The following is a 15737-nucleotide window of genomic DNA, read 5'->3' on the forward strand; positions in this document are numbered from 1 at the left end:
CGGTGGTAGGGGCACAGGACACGATGAAGGGGTGTCCTCAGTGACTCAATAGTACCATGATTGACTGAGCTGCCGGAGTCCTGAAGGACATAGCAGCCAGACTGGCTCACGGCAGTGAGAGAATAAACACGAGCCACTACCGAGCTACACTTGGTGATGGACATTGAAGTCCCCCGCCCAGAGGACATTCTGTGCCATGACGCCACAGTGCGCTGGATAAGAGATTAGCGTGTAAAGTTAAAGCACATGGGATTGGGGGCACGGTACTGACTTGGATAGAGAACTGGTTGGCAGACAGGAAGCAAAGAGTTGGAATAAACGGCTCTTTTTCCGAGTGGCAGGCTGTGACTAGTGGGGTACCGCAGGGATCGGTGCTAGGACCCCAACTATTCACAATATATATTAATGATCTAGACGAGGGATCTAGATGTAATATCTCCAAGTTTGCAGATGACACAAAGCTGGGTGGGCGTGTGTGCTGTGAGGAGGATGCCGAGAAACTCCAGTATGATTTGACAGGTTGGCTGATTGGGCAGATGCATGGCAGATGCAATATAATGTGGATAAATGCGAGGCTGTCCACTTTGGTGGCAAAAACAGGAAGGCAGATTATTATCTGAACAGCAATAGATTGGGAGAAGGGGAAGTGCAACGAGACCTGGGTGTCCTTGTGCACCAGTTGCTAAAGGTAAGAATTCAGGTGCAGCAGGCACTTAAGAAGGCAAATGCTACGTTGTCCTTCATAGCAAAAGGATTTGAGTACAGGAACAAGGATATCTTGCTGCAGTTGTACAGGGCCTTGGTGAGACCACACCTTGAGTATTGTGTGCAATTTTGGTCGCATTATCTGAGGAAGGATGTTCTTGCCATGGAGGGAGTGCAGCGAAGATTCACCAGATTGATACCTGGGATGGCAGGAATGATGTCGATTGGGCTGGAGTTTAGAAGAATGAGAGGGGATCTCATTGAAACTTATAAAATTCTAACAGGGATAGACAGAGTAGATGCAGGAAGGATGTTCCCGATGGCGGGGGATTTCAGAACCAGGGGTTACAGTCTAAAGATAAGGGGTAAGCCATTTAGGACTGAGATGAGGAGGAATTTCTTCACCCAGAGAGTGGTGGACCTGTGGAATTCTCTACCACAGAAGGCAGTTGAGGCCAATTCATTAAATATATTCAAGAAGGAGTTAGATATATTTCTTAAGGCTAAAGGGATCAAAGGATATGGGGAGAAAGCAGGGCCAGGGTACTGAATTTGGATGATCAGCCATGATCTCATTAAATGGCGGAGCAGACTCGAGTGGCCGAATGGCCTACTCCTGCTGCTATCTTCTAAGTTCCTATGGATGAGGAGGGAGTAAATGTTTAAGATGGTGGATGGGTGGCTGAGTAAGCGGCCTGCTTTCCCCTGGATTCTGTCGAGCTTCGTGAGTATTGATGGAGCTGCAACTGTCCAGGCAAGTGGAGAATATTCCATCGCACTCCTGACTAGTGCCTTGTAGGGAGTGAAAAGGCTTTGGGGAGTCAGGAGGTGGTGAGTCACTTACACAGGCTACCCAATGTCTGACTAGCTCTTGTAGCCACAATATTTATTTGGCTGATCTAGTTAAGTTCCTGGTCAATGGTGACCCCCCAGGTTGTTGATGGTGGGGAATTCAACAATGGTAATGCCATTGATTGTCATGGGGTGGTGGTTAGACTCTCTCTTGTTGGAGATGGTCATTGTCTGGCACTTGTGTGGCACAAATGTTACTTGCCACTTATCATCCCCAACCTGAATGTTGTCCAGGTCGTGCTGGACACAGACTGCCTCATTATCTGATGAATTGCGAATGTAACTTGACACTGTGCAATCAGTAGCGAACATCCCCACTTCTGAAGGTCATTAACAAAGCAGCTAAGATGTTGGGCCTAGGACACTGTCCTGAGTAACTGCTGCAGCGATGACCTGGATCTGAGATGATTGGCCTCCAATAACCACAACCATCTTCCTTTGTGCTAGATATGACACCATCCAGTGGAGAGTTTTCCCCTGATCCCCATTGATTTCAGTTTTATTAGGGCTCCTTGGCGCCACACTCGGACAAATGCTGCCTTGATGTCGAGGACAGTCACTCTCACCTCACCTCTGGAATTCAGCTCTTTTGTCCATGTTTGGACCAAGGTTGTAATGAGGTCAGGAGCCAAGAGGTCCTGGCGGAAACCAAACTGGGCATCGGTGAGGAGGTTATTTGTGAGTTAGTGCCGCTTGATAGCATTGTCGATGACAGCTTCCATCACTTTGCTGATGATGGAGAGGTGCTTAATGGGGTGGTAACTGGCTGTTGGATTAGTCCAGCTTTATGTGGACTGGACATACCTGGGCAATTTACCACTTTGTCGGGTAGAAGCCAGTACTGGAACAGCTGGGCTAGAGGTGCAGCTATTTCTGGAGCAGAGGTCTTCAGCTCTGTATCGGGGATGTTGTCGGGTCCCAGAGCCTTTGCTGTATCCAGTGCGCTCTACCGTTCTTGATATCATGTCAGTGAAGCGAATTGGTTGAAGACTGGCTCTGTGATGTTGGGAACTCAGGAGCTGTAATGCATCATCCACTTGGCACTCGTGGCTAAAGATGGTTGCGAAGGCTTCAGCCTTGTCTTTTGCACTCACGTACTGTGCTCTGCCATCGTTGAGGATGGGGATGTTCAAGGAGCCTCCTCCTCCCGTTAGTTGTTAATTGTCCATCACCATTCACGACTGGATGTGGCAGGACTGCAGAGCTTTGATCTGATCCATTGGGTGCGGATCGCTTAGCTCTGTCTATAAAATGCTGCTTTCGCTATTTAGCATGCATATAGTCCTGTATTTTCAGATACACTTGGTGCAGCTCCTGGCATGCTCTTCAACACTCCTTATTGAACCAGGGCTGGTTTGATGGTAATGGTAGAATGAGGGATATGCCGGGCCATGTGGTTACAGATTATGGTGGAATAAAATTCTGTTGCTGCTGATGGGCCCAGCGCCTCATGGATGCCCAGTTTTGAGCTGCTAGATGTGTTCTTAATCTATCCCATTTAGCACGGTGGTAGGGGCACAGGACACGATGAAGGGGTGTCCTCAGTGACTCAATAGTACCATGATTGACTGAGCTGCCGGAGTCCTGAAGGACATAGCAGCCAGACTGGCTCACGGCAGTGAGAGAATAAACACGAGCCACTACCGAGCTACACTTGGTGATGGACATTGAAGTCCCCCGCCCAGAGGACATTCTGTGCCATGACGCCACAGTGCGCTGGATAAGAGATTAGCGTGTAAAGTTAAAGCACATGGGATTGGGGGCACGGTACTGACTTGGATAGAGAACTGGTTGGCAGACAGGAAGCAAAGAGTTGGAATAAACGGCTCTTTTTCCGAGTGGCAGGCTGTGACTAGTGGGGTACCGCAGGGATCGGTGCTAGGACCCCAGCTATTCACAATATATATTAATGATCTAGACGAGGGATCTAGATGTAATATCTCCAAGTTTGCAGATGACACAAAGCTGGGTGGGCGTGTGTGCTGTGAGGAGGATGCCGAGAAACTCCAGTATGATTTGACAGGTTGGCTGATTGGGCAGATGCATGGCAGATGCAATATAATGTGGATAAATGCGAGGCTGTCCACTTTGGTGGCAAAAACAGGAAGGCAGATTATTATCTGAACAGCAATAGATTGGGAGAAGGGGAAGTGCAACGAGACCTGGGTGTCCTTGTGCACCAGTTGCTAAAGGTAAGAATTCAGGTGCAGCAGGCACTTAAGAAGGCAAATGCTACATTGTCCTTCATAGCAAAAGGATTTGAGTACAGGAGCAAGGATATCTTGCTGCAGTTGTACAGGGCCTTGGTGAGACCACACCTTGAGTATTGTGTGCAATTTTGGTCGCATTATCTGAGGAAGGATGTTCTTGCCATGGAGGGAGTGCAGCGAAGATTCACCAGATTGATACCTGGGATGGCAGGAATGATGTCGATTGGGCTGGAGTTTAGAAGAATGAGAGGGGATCTCATTGAAACTTATAAAATTCTAACAGGGATAGACAGAGTAGATGCAGGAAGGATGTTCCCGATGGCGGGGGATTTCAGAACCAGGGGTTACAGTCTAAAGATAAGGGGTAAGCCATTTCGGACTGAGATGAGGAGGAATTTCTTCACCCAGAGAGTGGTGGACCTGTGGAATTCTCTACCACAGAAGGCAGTTGAGGCCAATTCATTAAATATATTCAAGAAGGAGTTAGATATATTTCTTAAGGCTAAAGGGATCAAGGGATATGGGGAGAAAGCAGGGCCAAGGTACTGAATTTGGATGATCAGCCATGATCTCATTAAATGGCGGAGCAGACTCGAGTGGCCGAATGGCCTACTCCTGCTGCTATCTTCTAAGTTCCTATGGATGAGGAGGGAGTAAATGTTTAAGATGGTGGATGGGTGGCTGAGTAAGCGGCCTGCTTTCCCCTGGATTCTGTCGAGCTTCGTGAGTATTGATGGAGCTGCAACTGTCCAGGCAAGTGGAGAATATTCCATCGCACTCCTGACTAGTGCCTTGTAGGGAGTGAAAAGGCTTTGGGGAGTCAGGAGGTGGTGAGTCACTTACACAGGCCACCCAATGTCTGACTAGCTCTTGTAGCCACAATATTTATTTGGCTGATCTAGTTAAGTTCCTGGTCAATGGTGACCCCCAGGTTGTTGATGGTGGGGAATTCAACAATGGTAATGCCATTGATTGTCATGGGGTGGTGGTTAGACTCTCTCTTGTTGGAGATGGTCATTGTCTGGCACTTGTGTGGCACAAATGTTACTTGCCACTTATCATCCCCAACCTGAATGTTGTCCAGGTCGTGCTGGACACAGACTGCCTCATTATCTGATGAATTGCGAATGTAACTTGACACTGTGCAATCAGTAGCGAACATCCCCACTTCTGAAGGTCATTAACAAAGCAGCTAAGATGTTGGGCCTAGGACACTGTCCTGAGTAACTGCTGCAGCGATGACCTGGATCTGAGATGATTGGCCTCCAATAACCACAACCATCTTCCTTTGTGCTAGATATGACACCATCCAGTGGAGAGTTTTCCCCTGATCCCCATTGATTTCAGTTTTATTAGGGCTCCTTGGCGCCACACTCGGACAAATGCTGCCTTGATGTCGAGGACAGTCACTCTCACCTCACCTCTGGAATTCAGCTCTTTTGTCCATGTTTGGACCAAGGTTGTAATGAGGTCAGGAGCCAAGAGGTCCTGGCGGAAACCAAACTGGGCATCGGTGAGGAGGTTATTTGTGAGTTAGTGCCGCTTGATAGCATTGTCGATGACAGCTTCCATCACTTTGCTGATGATGGAGAGGTGCTTAATGGGGTGGTATCTGGCTGTTGGATTAGTCCAGCTTTATGTGGACTGGACATACCTGGGCAATTTACCACTTTGTCGGGTAGAAGCCAGTACTGGAACAGCTGGGCTAGAGGTGCAGCTATTTCTGGAGCAGAGGTCTTCAGCTCTGTATCGGGGATGTTGTCGGGTCCCAGAGCCTTTGCTGTATCCAGTGCGCTCTACCGTTCTTGATATCATGTCAGTGAAGCGAATTGGTTGAAGACTGGCTCTGTGATGTTGGGAACTCAGGAGCTGTAATGCATCATCCACTTGGCACTCGTGGCTAAAGATGGTTGCGAAGGCTTCAGCCTTGTCTTTTGCACTCACGTACTGTGCTCTGCCATCGTTGAGGATGGGGATGTTCAAGGAGCCTCCTCCTCCCGTTAGTTGTGAATTGTCCATCACCATTCACGACTGGATGTGGCAGGACTGCAGAGCTTTGATCTGATCCATTGGGTGCGGATCGCTTAGCTCTGTCTATAAAATGCTGCTTTCGCTATTTAGCATGCATATAGTCCTGTATTTTCAGATACACTTGGTGCAGCTCCTGGCATGCTCTTCAACACTCCTTATTGAACCAGGGCTGGTTTGATGGTAATGGTAGAATGAGGGATATGCCGGGCCATGAGGTTACAGATTATGGTGGAATAAAATTCTGTTGCTGCTGATGGGCCCAGCGCCTCATGGATGCCCAGTTTTGAGCTGCTAGATGTGTTCTTAATCTATCCCATTTAGCACGGTGGTAGGGGCACAGGACACAATGAAGGGGTGTCCTCAGTGACTCAATAGTACCATGATTGACTGAGCTGCCGGAGTCCTGAAGGACATAGCAGCCAGACTGGCTCACGGCAGTGAGAGAATAAACACGAGCCACTACCGAGCTACACTTGGTGATGGACATTGAAGTCCCCCGCCCAGAGGACATTCTGTGCCATGACGCCACAGTGCGCTGGATAAGAGATTAGCGTGTAAAGTTAAAGCACATGGGATTGGGGGCACGGTACTGACTTGGATAGAGAACTGGTTGGCAGACAGGAAGCAAAGAGTTGGAATAAACGGCTCTTTTTCCGAGTGGCAGGCTGTGACTAGTGGGGTACCGCAGGGATCGGTGCTAGGACCCCAGCTATTCACAATATATATTAATGATCTAGACGAGGGATCTAGATGTAATATCTCCAAGTTTGCAGATGACACAAAGCTGGGTGGGCGTGTGTGCTGTGAGGAGGATGCCGAGAAACTCCAGTATGATTTGACAGGTTGGCTGATTAGGCAGATGCATGGCAGATGCAATATAATGTGGATAAATGCGAGGCTATCCACTTTGGTGGCAAAAACAGGAAGGCAGATTATTATCTGAACAGCAATAGATTGGGAGAAGGGGAAGTGCAACGAGACCTGGGTGTCCTTGTGCACTAGTTGCTCAAGGTAAGAATTCAGGTGCAGCAGGCACTTAAGAAGGCAAATGCTACGTTGTCCTTCATAGCAAAAGGATTTGAGTACAGGAGCAAGGATATCTTGCTGCAGTTGTACAGGGCCTTGGTGAGACCACACCTTGAGTATTGTGTGCAATTTTGGTCGCATTATCTGAGGAAGGATGTTCTTGCCATGGAGGGAGTGCAGCGAAGATTCACCAGATTGATACCTGGGATGGCAGGAATGATGTCGATTGGGCTGGAGTTTAGAAGAATGAGAGGGGATCTCATTGAAACTTATAAAATTCTAACAGGGATAGACAGAGTAGATGCAGGAAGGATGTTCCCGATGGCGGGGGATTTCAGAACCAGGGGTTACAGTCTAAAGATAAGGGGTAAGCCATTTAGGACTGAGATGAGGAGGAATTTCTTCACCCAGAGAGTGGTGGACCTGTGGAATTCTCTACCACAGAAGGCAGTTGAGGCCAATTCATTAAATATATTCAAGAAGGAGTTAGATATATTTCTTAAGGCTAAAGGGATCAAGGGATATGGGGAGAAAGCAGGGCCAGGGTACTGAATTTGGATGATCAGCCATGATCTCATTAAATGGCGGAGCAGACTCGAGTGGCCGAATGGCCTACTCCTGCTGCTATCTTCTAAGTTCCTATGGATGAGGAGGGAGTAAATGTTTAAGATGGTGGATGGGTGGCTGAGTAAGCGGCCTGCTTTCCCCTGGATTCTGTCGAGCTTCGTGAGTATTGATGGAGCTGCAACTGTCCAGGCAAGTGGAGAATATTCCATCGCACTCCTGACTAGTGCCTTGTAGGGAGTGAAAAGGCTTTGGGGAGTCAGGAGGTGGTGAGTCACTTACACAGGCCACCCAATGTCTGACTAGCTCTTGTAGCCACAATATTTATTTGGCTGATCTAGTTAAGTTCCTGGTCAATGGTGACCCCCAGGTTGTTGATGGTGGGGAATTCAACAATGGTAATGCCATTGATTGTCATGGGGTGGTGGTTAGACTCTCTCTTGTTGGAGATGGTCATTGTCTGGCACTTGTGTGGCACAAATGTTACTTGCCACTTATCATCCCCAACCTGAATGTTGTCCAGGTCGTGCTGGACACAGACTGCCTCATTATCTGATGAATTGCGAATGTAACTTGACACTGTGCAATCAGTAGCGAACATCCCCACTTCTGAAGGTCATTAACAAAGCAGCTAAGATGTTGGGCCTAGGACACTGTCCTGAGTAACTGCTGCAGCGATGACCTGGATCTGAGATGATTGGCCTCCAATAACCACAACCATCTTCCTTTGTGCTAGATATGACACCATCCAGTGGAGAGTTTTCCCCTGATCCCCATTGATTTCAGTTTTATTAGGGCTCCTTGGCGCCACACTCGGACAAATGCTGCCTTGATCTCGAGGACAGTCACTCTCACCTCACCTCTGGAATTCAGCTCTTTTGTCCATGTTTGGACCAAGGTTGTAATGCAGTCAGGAGCCAAGAGGTCCTGGCGGAAACCAAACTGGGCATCGGTGAGGAGGTTATTTGTGAGTTAGTGCCGCTTGATAGCATTGTCGATGACAGCTTCCATCACTTTGCTGATGATGGAGAGGTGCTTAATGGGGTGGTAACTGGCTGTTGGATTAGTCCAGCTTTATGTGGACTGGACATACCTGGGCAATTTACCACTTTGTCGGGTAGAAGCCAGTACTGGAACAGCTGGGCTAGAGGTGCAGCTATTTCTGGAGCAGAGGTCTTCAGCTCTGTATCGGGGATGTTGTCGGGTCCCAGAGCCTTTGCTGTATCCAGTGCGCTCTACCGTTCTTGATATCATGTCAGTGAAGCGAATTGGTTGAAGACTGGCTCTGTGATGTTGGGAACTCAGGAGCTGTAATGCATCATCCACTTGGCACTCGTGGCTAAAGATGGTTGCGAAGGCTTCAGCCTTGTCTTTTGCACTCACGTACTGTGCTCTGCCATCGTTGAGGATGGGGATGTTCAAGGAGCCTCCTCCTCCCGTTAGTTGTTAATTGTCCATCACCATTCACGACTGGATGTGGCAGGACTGCAGAGCTTTGATCTGATCCATTGGGTGCGGATCGCTTAGCTCTGTCTATAAAATGCTGCTTTCGCTATTTAGCATGCATATAGTCCTGTATTTTCAGATACACTTGGTGCAGCTCCTGGCATGCTCTTCAACACTCCTTATTGAACCAGGGCTGGTTTGATGGTAATGGTAGAATGAGGGATATGCCGGGCCATGAGGTTACAGATTATGGTGGAATAAAATTCTGTTGCTGCTGATGGGCCCAGCGCCTCATGGATGCCCAGTTTTGAGCTGCTAGATGTGTTCTTAATCTATCCCATTTAGCACGGTGGTAGGGGCACAGGACACGATGAAGGGGTGTCCTCAATGACTCAATAGTACCATGATTGACTGAGCTGCCGGAGTCCTGAAGGACATAGCAGCCAGACTGGCTCACGGCAGTGAGAGAATAAACACGAGCCACTACCGAGCTACACTTGGTGATGGACATCGAAGTCCCCCGCCCAGAGGACATTCTGTGCCATGACGCCACAGTGCGCTGGATAAGAGATTAGCGTGTAAAGTTAAAGCACATGGGATTGGGGGCACGGTACTGACTTGGATAGAGAACTGGTTGGCAGACAGGAAGCAAAGAGTTGGAATAAACGGCTCTTTTTCCGAGTGGCAGGCTGTGACTAGTGGGGTACCGCAGGGATCGGTGCTAGGACCCCAGCTATTCACAATATATATTAATGATCTAGACGAGGGATCTAGATGTAATATCTCCAAGTTTGCAGATGACACAAAGCTGGGTGGGCGTGTGTGCTGTGAGGAGGATGCCGAGAAACTCCAGTATGATTTGACAGGTTGGCTGATTGGGCAGATGCATGGCAGATGCAATATAATGTGGATAAATGCGAGGCTGTCCACTTTGGTGGCAAAAACAGGAAGGCAGATTATTATCTGAACAGCAATAGATTGGGAGAAGGGGAAGTGCAACGAGACCTGGGTGTCCTTGTGCACCAGTTGCTAAAGGTAAGAATTCAGGTGCAGCAGGCACTTAAGAAGGCAAATGCTACGTTGTCCTTCATAGCAAAAGGATTTGAGTACAGGAGCAAGGATATCTTGCTGCAGTTGTACAGGGCCTTGGTGAGACCACACCTTGAGTATTGTGTGCAATTTTGGTCGCATTATCTGAGGAAGGATGTTCTTGCCATGGAGGGAGTGCAGCGAAGATTCACCAGATTGATACCTGGGATGGCAGGAATGATGTCGATTGGGCTGGAGTTTAGAAGAATGAGAGGGGATCTCATTGAAACTTATAAAATTCTAACAGGGATAGACAGAGTAGATGCAGGAAGGATGTTCCCGATGGCGGGGGATTTCAGAACCAGGGGTTACAGTCTAAAGATAAGGGGTAAGCCATTTAGGACTGAGATGAGGAGGAATTTCTTCACCCAGAGAGTGGTGGACCTGTGGAATTCTCTACCACAGAAGGCAGTTGAGGCCAATTCATTAAATATATTCAAGAAGGAGTTAGATATATTTCTTAAGGCTAAAGGGATCAAGGGATATGGGGAGAAAGCAGGGCCAGGGTACTGAATTTGGATGATCAGCCATGATCTCATTAAATGGCGGAGCAGACTCGAGTGGCCGAATGGCCTACTCCTGCTGCTATCTTCTAAGTTCCTATGGATGAGGAGGGAGTAAATGTTTAAGATGGTGGATGGGTGGCTGAGTAAGCGGCCTGCTTTCCCCTGGATTCTGTCGAGCTTCGTGAGTATTGATGGAGCTGCAACTGTCCAGGCAAGTGGAGAATATTCCATCGCACTCCTGACTAGTGCCTTGTAGGGAGTGAAAAGGCTTTGGGGAGTCAGGAGGCGGTGAGTCACTTGCACAGGCTACCCAATGTCTGACTAGCTCTTGTAGCCACAATATTTATTTGGCTGATCTAGTTAAGTTCCTGGTCAATGGTGACCCCCAGGTTGTTGATGGTGGGGAATTCAACAATGGTAATGCCATTGATTGTCATGGGGTGGTGGTTAGACTCTCTCTTGTTGGAGATGGTCATTGTCTGGCACTTGTGTGGCACAAATGTTACTTGCCACTTATCATCCCCAACCTGAATGTTGTCCAGGTCGTGCTGGACACAGACTGCCTCATTATCTGATGAATTGCGAATGTAACTTGACACTGTGCAATCAGTAGCGAACATCCCCACTTCTGAAGGTCATTAACAAAGCAGCTAAGATGTTGGGCCTAGGACACTGTCCTGAGTAACTGCTGCAGCGATGACCTGGATCTGAGATGATTGGCCTCCAATAACCACAACCATCTTCCTTTGTGCTAGATATGACACCATCCAGTGGAGAGTTTTCCCCTGATCCCCATTGATTTCAGTTTTATTAGGGCTCCTTGGCGCCACACTCGGACAAATGCTGCCTTGATGTCGAGGACAGTCACTCTCACCTCACCTCTGGAATTCAGCTCTTCTGTCCATGTTTGGACCAAGGTTGTAATGAGGTCAGGAGCCAAGAGGTCCTGGCGGAAACCAAACTGGGCATCGGTGAGGAGGTTATTTGTGAGTTAGTGCCGCTTGATAGCATTGTCGATGACAGCTTCCATCACTTTGCTGATGATGGAGAGGTGCTTAATGGGGTGGTAACTGGCTGTTGGATTAGTCCAGCTTTATGTGGACTGGACATACCTGGGCAATTTACCACTTTGTCGGGTAGAAGCCAGTACTGGAACAGCTGGGCTAGAGGTGCAGCTATTTCTGGAGCAGAGGTCTTCAGCTCTGTATCGGGGATGTTGTCGGGTCCCAGAGCCTTTGCTGTATCCAGTGCGCTCTACCGTTCTTGATATCATGTCAGTGAAGCGAATTGGTTGAAGACTGGCTCTGTGATGTTGGGAACTCAGGAGCTGTAATGCATCATCCACTTGGCACTCGTGGCTAAAGATGGTTGCGAAGGCTTCAGCCTTGTCTTTTGCACTCACGTACTGTGCTCTGCCATCGTTGAGGATGGGGATGTTCAAGGAGCCTCCTCCTCCCGTTAGTTGTTAATTGTCCATCACCATTCACGACTGGATGTGGCAGGACTGCAGAGCTTTGATCTGATCCATTGGGTGCGGATCGCTTAGCTCTGTCTATAAAATGCTGCTTTCGCTATTTAGCATGCATATAGTCCTGTATTTTCAGATACACTTGGTGCAGCTCCTGGCATGCTCTTCAACACTCCTTATTGAACCAGGGCTGGTTTGATGGTAATGGTAGAATGAGGGATATGCCGGGCCATGAGGTTACAGATTATGGTGGAATAAAATTCTGTTGCTGCTGATGGGCCCAGCGCCTCATGGATGCCCAGTTTTGAGCTGCTAGATGTGTTCTTAATCTATCCCATTTAGCACGGTGGTAGGGGCACAGGACACGATGAAGGGGTGTCCTCAGTGACTCAATAGTACCATGATTGACTGAGCTGCCGGAGTCCTGAAGGACATAGCAGCCAGACTGGCTCACGGCAGTGAGAGAATAAACACGAGCCACTACCGAGCTACACTTGGTGATGGACATTGAAGTCCCCCGCCCAGAGGACATTCTGTGCCATGACGCCACAGTGCGCTGGATAAGAGATTAGCGTGTAAAGTTAAAGCACATGGGATTGGGGGCACGGTACTGACTTGGATAGAGAACTGGTTGGCAGACAGGAAGCAAAGAGTTGGAATAAACGGCTCTTTTTCCGAGTGGCAGGCTGTGACTAGTGGGGTACCGCAGGGATCGGTGCTAGGACCCCAGCTATTCACAATATATATTAATGATCTAGACGAGGGATCTAGATGTAATATATCCAAGTTTGCAGATGACACAAAGCTGGGTGGGCGTGTGTGCTGTGAGGAGGATGCCGAGAAACTCCAGTATGATTTGACAGGTTGGCTGATTGGGCAGATGCATGGCAGATGCAATATAATGTGGATAAGTGCGAGGCTGTCCTCTTTGGTGGCAAAAACAGGAAGGCAGATTATTATCTGAACAGCAATAGATTGGGAGAAGGGGAAGTGCAACGAGACCTGGGTGTCCTTGTGCACCAGTTGCTAAAGGTAAGAATTCAGGTGCAGCAGGCACTTAAGAAGGCAAATGCTACGTTGTCCTCCATAGCAAAAGGATTTGAGTACAGGAGCAAGGATATCTTGCTGCAGTTGTACAGGGCCTTGGTGAGACCACACCTTGAGTATTGTGTGCAATTTTGGTCGCATTATCTGAGGAAGGATGTTCTTGCCATGGAGGGAGTGCAGCGAAGATTCACCAGATTGATACCTGGGATGGCAGGAATGATGTCGATTGGGCTGGAGTTTAGAAGAATGAGAGGGGATCTCATTGAAACTTATAAAATTCTAACAGGGATAGACAGAGTAGATGCAGGAAGGATGTTCCCGATGGCGGGGGATTTCAGAACCAGGGGTTACAGTCTAAAGATAAGGGGTAAGCCATTTAGGACTGAGATGAGGAGGAATTTCTTCACCCAGAGAGTGGTGGACCTGTGGAATTCTCTACCACAGAAGGCAGTTGAGGCCAATTCATTAAATATATTCAAGAAGGAGTTAGATATATTTCTTAAGGCTAAAGGGATCAAGGGATATGGGGAGAAAGCAGGGCCAGGGTACTGAATTTGGATGATCAGCCATGATCTCATTAAATGGCGGAGCAGACTCGAGTGGCCGAATGGCCTACTCCTGCTGCTATCTTCTAAGTTCCTATGGATGAGGAGGGAGTAAATGTTTAAGATGGTGGATGGGTGGCTGAGTAAGCGGCCTGCTTTCCCCTGGATTCTGTCGAGCTTCGTGAGTATTGATGGAGCTGCAACTGTCCAGGCAAGTGGAGAATATTCCATTGCACTCCTGACTAGTGCCTTGTAGGGAGTGAAAAGGCTTTGGGGAGTCAGGAGGTGGTGAGTCACTTACACAGGCTACCCAATGTCTGACTAGCTCTTGTAGCCACAATATTTATTTGGCTGATCTAGTTAAGTTCCTGGTCAATGGTGACCCCCAGGTTGTTGATGGTGGGGAATTCAACAATGGTAATGCCATTGATTGTCATGGGGTGGTGGTTAGACTCTCTCTTGTTGGAGATGGTCATTGTCTGGCACTTGTGTGGCACAAATGTTACTTGCCACTTATCATCCCCAACCTGAATGTTGTCCAGGTCGTGCTGGACACAGACTGCCTCATTATCTGATGAATTGCGAATGTAACTTGACACTGTGCAATCAGTAGCGAACATCCCCACTTCTGAAGGTCATTAACAAAGCAGCTAAGATGTTGGGCCTAGGACACTGTCCTGAGTAACTGCTGCAGCGATGACCTGGATCTGAGATGATTGGCCTCCAATAACCACAACCATCTTCCTTTGTGCTAGATATGACACCATCCAGTGGAGAGTTTTCCCCTGATCCCCATTGATTTCAGTTTTATTAGGGCTCCTTGGCGCCACACTCGGACAAATGCTGCCTTGATGTCGAGGACAGTCACTCTCACCTCACCTCTGGAATTCAGCTCTTTTGTCCATGTTTGGACCAAGGTTGTAATGAGGTCAGGAGCCAAGAGGTCCTGGCGGAAACCAAACTGGGCATCGGTGAGGAGGTTATTTGTGAGTTAGTGCCGCTTGATAGCATTGTCGATGACAGCTTCCATCACTTTGCTGATGATGGAGAGGTGCTTAATGGGGTGGTAACTGGCTGTTGGATTAGTCCAGCTTTATGTGGACTGGACATACCTGGGCAATTTACCACTTTGTCGGGTAGAAGCCAGTACTGGAACAGCTGGGCTAGAGGTGCAGCTATTTCTGGAGCAGAGGTCTTCAGCTCTGTATCGGGGATGTTGTCGGGTCCCAGAGCCTTTGCTGTATCCAGTGCGCCCTACCGTTCTTGATATCATGTCAGTGAAGCGAATTGGTTGAAGACTGGCTCTGTGATGTTGGGAACTCAGGAGCTGTAATGCATCATCCACTTGGCACTCGTGGCTAAAGATGGTTGCGAAGGCTTCAGCCTTGTCTTTTGCACTCACGTACTGTGCTCTGCCATCGTTGAGGATGGGGATGTTCAAAGAGCCTCCTCCTCCCGTTAGTTGTTAATTGTCCATCACCATTCACGACTGGATGTGGCAGGACTGCAGAGCTTTGATCTGATCCATTGGGTGCGGATCGCTTAGCTCTGTCTATAAAATGCTGCTTTCGCTATTTAGCATGCATATAGTCCTGTATTTTCAGATACACTTGGTGCAGCTCCTGGCATGCTCTTCAACACTCCTTATTGAACCAGGGCTGGTTTGATGGTAATGGTAGAATGAGGGATATGCCGGGCCATGAGGTTACAGATTATGGTGGAATAAAATTCTGTTGCTGCTGATGGGCCCAGCGCCTCATGGATGCCCAGTTTTGAGCTGCTAGATGTGTTCTTAATCTATCCCATTTAGCACGGTGGTAGGGGCACAGGACACGATGAAGGGGTGTCCTCAGTGACTCAATAGTACCATGATTGACTGAGCTGCCGGAGTCCTGAAGGACATAGCAGCCAGACTGGCTCACGGCAGTGAGAGAATAAACACGAGCCACTACCGAGCTACACTTGGTGATGGACATTGAAGTCCCCCGCCCAGAGGACATTCTGTGCCATGACGCCACAGTGCGCTGGATAAGAGATTAGCGTGTAAAGTTAAAGCACATGGGATTGGGGGCACGGTACTGACTTGGATAGAGAACTGGTTGGCAGACAGGAAGCAAAGAGTTGGAATAAACGGCTCTTTTTCCGAGTGGCAGGCTGTGACTAGTGGGGTACTGCAGGGATCGGTGCTAGGACCCCAGCTATTCACAATATATATTAATGATCTAGACGAGGGATCTAGATGTAATAT

The sequence above is a fragment of the Somniosus microcephalus genome, chromosome 9, assembly GCF_052327205.1.
Source record: "Somniosus microcephalus isolate GS21.2 chromosome 9, FLI_Smic_1.0, whole genome shotgun sequence".
NCBI lineage: Eukaryota > Metazoa > Chordata > Chondrichthyes > Squaliformes > Somniosidae > Somniosus > Somniosus microcephalus.